At 57.0% G+C, this 5,971-nt stretch overlaps 1 protein-coding gene across 2 annotated transcripts in view; it reads left to right on the top strand.

Moving 5' to 3' along the window:
* Nucleotides 1–558: 558 nt before the first annotated feature.
* Nucleotides 559–5,971, top strand: part of CTBP2 (C-terminal binding protein 2) — a 90,455-nt gene continuing 85,042 nt past the window's right edge. Inside the window, exon 1 of one of the 2 annotated variants that reach the window (XM_006754940.2) lies at nucleotides 559–604. The gene's annotated coding sequence lies outside the window, so the exon portion shown is untranslated. The remainder of the gene's footprint in view (nucleotides 605–5,971) is intronic. The other variant, XM_015572895.1, reaches the window with a different exon arrangement.

A 5,971-nucleotide genomic window follows, 5' to 3' on the forward strand; every position in this document is an offset into this window, starting at 1 on the left:
GGTCGGAACTGGTCCTCCAAACCGCGCGTTCACACCCCAGTTGTAGTGGTGAGGGTGTGTGCATGGATTTGAAGGCAGGGAGCGGGCAGGGAAGCCCATGCAGTTGGGAGCCTGGAGCTTCCTCGGGAGTCACTCCTGCTCCCTGAAGGTGACCTTGAAAAGACGAGCATGATGTCCAAAGAGGAGAATGATTTAAGGGGCCTCCATCTGCCCTTGATGTGAGACCTCGTCTTGGGCTACAGAATTTGCCCAAGTAGCTGGGGTAACTACTTCTGGGGGGCTTTGGGGGTACTCCTTGAGGGAAATGGCAGCCATTCCCGTAACGACACCTGGCAGAGCAGCGCAGGGCTGGGTGTGCGTCAGGCAGCCCCCACGCCTTTGGGGTCCTGGCAGTTTCTCTCGGGGCTGCTTTTGGACTTGGGGTAGAAATAAGTGACTTTATGATTCATGGGGTTATGCAGACTCGGATACCTTTCTACTTCCAGGTAAACCTCCTAATAGAGATTAAATGCCAAGTGAAATGGGACGCCGGGCGGAGATAGCCCCGTGAGCAGTGTCGCAGTGCTAGGCAGCGCGGTTATGTGTGTCCCTCCCAGTTAAGCAGGTGCCATTCCTGGAAAAACCACCTTTAAGAGATTTAGGGAAGCTCTAGTTTAGTAGATCAAATAAAAACGGTGTGTAATACTTTATGCATGGGGTTTTAAATGTTTACATTATGTATGGTAAGGTGATTCCGTTTGGATTGATTTGTGGAAATTTGTTCAGTGACATTGAGATAGATTTGCTTCTTCTGAGAATTGCTCCTTTAAGGAGAATGTGCTTCTCCAGCAAATAGAGCTACTCCTGCGTGCCAGGTGCCAGGGCTCCGAGGAAGAGCCGGGAGGGTTTATGCTGAAGCTCCGCGAAGCACTGAATGTATACGAGCTGGGTGGGGCCAGGGGCTCCGGTGCACGGGCGGAGGGTGGGTTCCCAGGCTGAGGGGCGGGGAGGGTGGCCCACTGAAGACTTGACATTTGTTGCTCTCCTGTGATTGGAGAATTACTGTGTGTTGTGTGAGACATAACATCCATCCCCATCCTGACTAGCTGAAGGCCTGGGCAAGGGACCCCCGCCTCCTTGTCCTCTGTCCTCACGGCAGGGTTGTTGTTTGCATCCACCTCAGGGTATCTGTGTGGGCAGTTGACTTGTGCATGGCAAACCCATAGCTCGCCTTGAGTGAATTCTCAAATGCGGGCACTGTTGGGCATCACTGTTTCATTGGTATAAAGAGAATGAGGGTGGGGCAGTGGGAGGGCTGGGTCTGCAGAAGCTGAGAGGGCTGGAAGGCCACGGAGTGGCCCTGAGTTCAGATGTACCGCCAGCAGGTGCGGCATTTTAGGGCTGTGGCCATGGTTCCTGGGCGAGTGAACCAGCTCGGGCTCTGCGGGTGAGGGTGGAGCAACTGCAGAGGAGTGCTCGGGCCCGTAACAGTAGGTGCCCAGCTGGCTGCGGGGCCAAGAGGGAGACGTCGGGGTCTGCTCAGAGACTGGGGTGCATGGTGGGTCCATCACCGTTTCCCTCAGTGTAACTTAGGCCGCAGCTTGAGTTCTGTCCCGGGCGCCTGGGCATGGTCCTGCCATGTCCTTCCGACCCAGCTGATAGGGCGAAGGTATGTTGTCTGTGTCACTTTTCTCTCTGCCTCCCTGTTGGTCATCTACAGGGGCACAGGGTGGTGGTCCTCTCTAACAGAAGGGATGGGGGTGGGAGAGGCTCTGCCCTTCGCCCTGGGTGAACGGCCACCCAGGCGCCTTCCCCTTCAGCACCGGTACCTGGGTTCTGCATGGAGGCACCCCTGGAGTCTCAGCGCCACCCAACAGGGAGCTGTCAGGCTGGGTGTGGCCTCTAGGGGGAGCTCAGAGGGGCTGCTGGCCCGGCCCATGCACCCACATCCCAGACTGGCCCAGGATGACAGTGGCAGCCCCAGCCAGGATAGACCCAGCCACATGGCGAAGGGCCGACGGGAACCTGCCCTGTCCTCACCTGTAGCACATGGATTTGGCGTTAGGCTGACAGGCGTGTGGGCGGCTGAAGTGATGGATGGACCCCAAGGTGAGATCAATTAAGGCACATACTTGAGGGGAGTCTCAACTTTCTGTTTCCTGGCTCAGCTGCTGGAGGACTAGTCCCGTTCCCGGCACTGTTGTTCGGGGCACAGCTGGTTTCAGCCTGTGTGTAGAGGCGGTGACGGCTGTGCTAAGGGGACTGGGGCCATCCCCCGGGAGAGCTGGCGGGCAGGGCCACTGCAGGTGTCCCCGCCCTCAGATGGCAAGGCCGCCTGGCCGCAGTGTGGTCATAGTTGCTGCACCGGGAGAGTCACTTGTTTTCGTTCTTTTAAAGCTTGATTATGTCAATAGAATTGACACTGAGTGCAGTTTCCCTTCAGTGTGCAGTTCTGCAGGCCTTGACAGGCGGTGCGTGAACACCACGTGGTCACAGAACGGGCCCCCCAGCCAGGCCCGTCCCATCCCCACCCTCATCAGAGCGGTCCTCTGAGCAGGAAGGCTGGCTCTGGCTGCGGGAGGCAGGCAGAGGTTGGTGAGGCCAGCGGGTGCAAAGCCTGGAGGACTGGGAGCTTTCCTGTGGGGACGCCACCTGGTCAGTGTCCCTGCATGTCCTGCGTGTCCTGGGTGTCAGGTAGGATTGCGGCTTCCCTCGGGAGGAGCTGTTTAAGGGGAAGATGCTGTTGCACTGTGAGCAAAGCCACTATCATCTCGCTTTCTCATAGGTTTTAATAGTCTCTTATTTCTATTCAGTTGGGGGAAATGAGTCTCAGAATTCTTTTACATTTTACCTGGGGTCGCTGTGTTTATTAATTTTCTGGTTGTTGCTGGAAATGCCTTCCCAGTGCTGGTTAACCCCCCGCCCCCAGGGCCCCAGCACTGAGGGCGGTGACCGCCTTCATTGCGCCCAGCGGCTCTGGGCACGTCTCATGTGCGGATTCGAGGTGTTAGGACACCTTCACGCCTGAGCTCAGACTACACACGCCTTGGCCTCCGCCCTGAACCTTGTGTCTCAGCATCCTTGGCCCCGGGGAGGCCCTCTGAGCCGCCCAGCAGCCGGGCAGTGACGACATGGTCACTTGCTCACCAGAGTTGGGCCCAGGAGCTGAAAGGCTGGCACCCAGCACGTCCAGAAGGCTGTCGGAGCCGGTGGGCAGGGTGTTTGCACCAGCGTCCTGGACCCTGAACAGAGAGCTGGGAAGGCCCAGGCCCTCCATGCCTAACAGCAGCTCCCTCTGTGGTCCCCACCAGGGAAAAGTTGCCCAAAGGCTGCGCTTCATTTAAACATAAGGGAGACACGTGTGTTGTGTCGGAAGGGCGGCAACAAGCATATTCAGTGGTGCCATCCTCAGCTGTGCAGGCAGCCCCGGGGTCGCTGCGGTCCTGCCCTCGCCTTGGGCCCCGTGCCTGGCTCCACAGGGTCGCTTCAAGGTGGATCTTAAGTCCTAATGGACTTGAAGGGAAGTGGGCGAGCAGCTTGCTACCCTGGCCCAGCCCCGCTGGCCGAGGCTTGGAGACGTCCTTGAGGTGTGCAGATGGTCAGGTGGCATTTCAGAGGGTGCCTGTTGGAAAGATCTGCTGGGCGAGGCCTGGGTTTGGGCTGGACGTTTCTAGAATGAGCTTACATTCAAGAATATTAGAAATACCTAAGTTTGGGGGATAAATAGTAATAATACGGCTGCTTTTATTGAGCACCAGGCACGTGCCCGCAGGACTTGGTGTGTCCATGAGGTCACAGTGAATGCGCTCACGGCCAGCTCGGCCAGCTCTGAGGTGCAGGGACACAGGTCTTTGGTGACAGGTGCTGCACGCCAGCCTCAGTGGGGCTTGAGTCAGAAGCCCACATCTGCACCCTCACCAGGCGGGCCTGTCTGTGGGCGCGCTCAGAACAAGGGTCTTGAGGTGAAGCTTCAAGGCTCCGGAGCCGATGGGCATCTCAAGGGGCTGGGCCTTTCTGGAAACATGCCTTTCTGTGCAGGGGGTGTGGCTGTTGGCGTGGCTGGCGAATTTTCAGCCTGTGGCTGGGGAAGTTCCCCCTCTGGTGCCGTGGTCCTTTCCTGATCGTAAATTGATTACAGCGACTCGTTCAAGTCCCCCATGTTTGGTTGTCCTCCAGCCTCCGCCTGCCTCTTGTTTAAACTTATTTTTAGCTCAGTCCTTGAAACCTCCGTGAGCCTGTCCGTCTCCTGGTGCTTCTGAGCTGCCCAAGGTCATTTTCATCAGCCCCGTCCAGGGCGCATGGTGAGATGGGTTAGCCTGGTGGGCAGGGCCTGGTCAGGGAGGCCTGGGCTTGGACTGGACCTTCCAATGAATGAGCTTCACCAGCAGCCCCCTGGATGTGGAGGCTCCATCCACACGGGCGGGGAGGGGGAGGTGACCCAGCCTCACGCAGTGGAGGAAGTGGGAGAGCCTGTGCATAGGGTGTCTGCCCCGGCTTTGCTGGTGGTTCCAGGTGGCTCGCTGCAGATGAGTTGGTGCCGTGCCCCCAGGCTCTGTTTGTGACTCCCCGGGCTGGTTTTGTCAGTCAGCGAGAGCCGTGTGGCTGGTTTGGAGGGTGCAGGGGTGTCCTGGTCTGGCCCCCTTGGCCTCAACCTTATATCCAGTGTCAGCCCCCAGAAGTCAGCAGCCTGAGCGGACTCCCGGATGTTTTCCGAGTCTTACCACGAGAAGAATAAAAGCCTTTGGTGCTTGATCTGATTTGTTTGCTGGGAGATTAGCACAAAAGCAGGAAGGAAAAAGAGTGTTGGAGGTGATTGCTAGGCTGGCGGAAGGTTATTCATGGAGCTTTGCTGACAGTCCTTGTTTAAAGGAATTCCCTGTGAGATTTATGAAGCCTTTCCAATTTATTGTCTTTTCAAGTGTAAGGTAAGCAAATAAATAGGTTATTCTCTTTTATTATAAACCCAGCCGGCATGAGATGAAAATAAGAGGAAGCAGGGCCGCTTTGCAGCTCAGTGAGTGTCTGGAATTTGGAAAGCATCTTGGAAAGGCTTTGTTTTGTTCTGGCTGAGCACATTGTGCGTTTAAAAGATAAAACTTGACCCTTGATATAGTGTGCTGTTCCCGCCCCCTCCTTGAGGAGAACCGGCTGCTGCCGGGACAGCTGGACCCTGAGGGCCGCCCACCATGGTCCCCGGGGACCCACAGGCCTCGGCACACCAGGATGGCGGGTTGCCAAGACCCTGCTCTGGGTTGGGTCACGGTTGCTTTGCCCAGAAGCCACACCATCTGTGGGCCCGTGGCATAGCCCTTGGGAAACACAGCCGTGTCCAGTAGGGGGATGAGGGCATGTGCTGGGGGGCGGGAGCGTGCGGAGACAGGTCGGTGGGGGGGGAAGACATGTAATACTTTCAATAATAAAGAATTTAAATTAAAAAAATAATAAAACATCAATAACAAATTAAAAAAACAGCTCTTTCTGATCAGATGGTGACCTTGTCCTCCCAGCCCCTCTTCCTGTCCCCTTGATGTCCAGTCCCTTCTCTGAGGTCGTCGGTGCCGCCGGTGTCCTGGTGGTTGTGATGGGGCGGCTTGGGTCAATAAGAGAAGCACAGGAGCACGAGACCCTGTACTAAGCCAACGGCTCGTGTACCGTAGAGACAGCAGTGCTGAGATTTGGAGGGGGAGCCGGGTGGTCGGCCCCCTGCTAGCCAGGCCCCCCACACCCTCATTTGAAATTGCTCCTGGCTCTTTCACAGCCACGGCAGCGCCACCAGGAAGACACCCTGTCACATGGGGGAGACGGTGTAGGTCTCTCCCGAGATGTCAGTGGCCTGGAAAAGAGGTTCTGGGGGGACTGATGGTCAGTGTTGAGGATCGTGTTCTGTAACAGACTGTGGGTCCGAGGTCATGGGCGCCTGGCTTGCGCTAGGTGCCCACGGAGGTTCCGTGAATGCGTTCTCTGCTGCGGTGGGTCAGAGGGAAGGACCTGA

Source organism: Myotis davidii, unplaced genomic scaffold, assembly GCF_000327345.1.
Source record: "Myotis davidii unplaced genomic scaffold, ASM32734v1 scaffold72, whole genome shotgun sequence".
Classification (NCBI taxonomy): domain Eukaryota; kingdom Metazoa; phylum Chordata; class Mammalia; order Chiroptera; family Vespertilionidae; genus Myotis; species Myotis davidii.